This window comes from Hydra vulgaris, chromosome 13, assembly GCF_038396675.1.
Source record: "Hydra vulgaris chromosome 13, alternate assembly HydraT2T_AEP".
Lineage (NCBI taxonomy): Eukaryota > Metazoa > Cnidaria > Hydrozoa > Anthoathecata > Hydridae > Hydra > Hydra vulgaris.
The window spans coordinates 46,909,173-46,909,629 of record NC_088932.1 but is presented as its reverse complement, the minus strand read 5'-3'; positions in this window follow the sequence as shown (position 1 = coordinate 46,909,629).

Below are 457 nucleotides of genomic sequence, written 5' to 3'. Positions count from 1 at the left end.
TTTTTTAATTGGAAAAAACTCATCTTTTTAATTTGAACAGTTCAACTTAATGCAAAACAAAACAAAAAATAACCCGCTAGAAAGTTTTTCTTTCGCTCACTTATTTTTAATGACATTTCTTTATAAATCTAGAAAAAATGACGTCTTTAAAGCGGTTTATTTATGTGGATTTTGAGATTTTTCATTTTTGAGTTAACTCTTATTTCCTTATAAACTATCTACTCCAGCTTGAAGCAACTTAATACCAAAAATTGCCAGTACCTAATACAGATTTGCAACTATTCCGCAGTATCATAACATGAAATAAAAGTTTTTATTTACTTTGTTAGGGGGACTTAAGGAGTATAAAAAGGCTAAAAGGAATAGGGGATTCTAAATTGCATTGTTACCAAAGTAAGTACTAAATTTGTGAATGACGAAATAAATACTAAAAGTTCTATTGACGAACGAAAAAAAG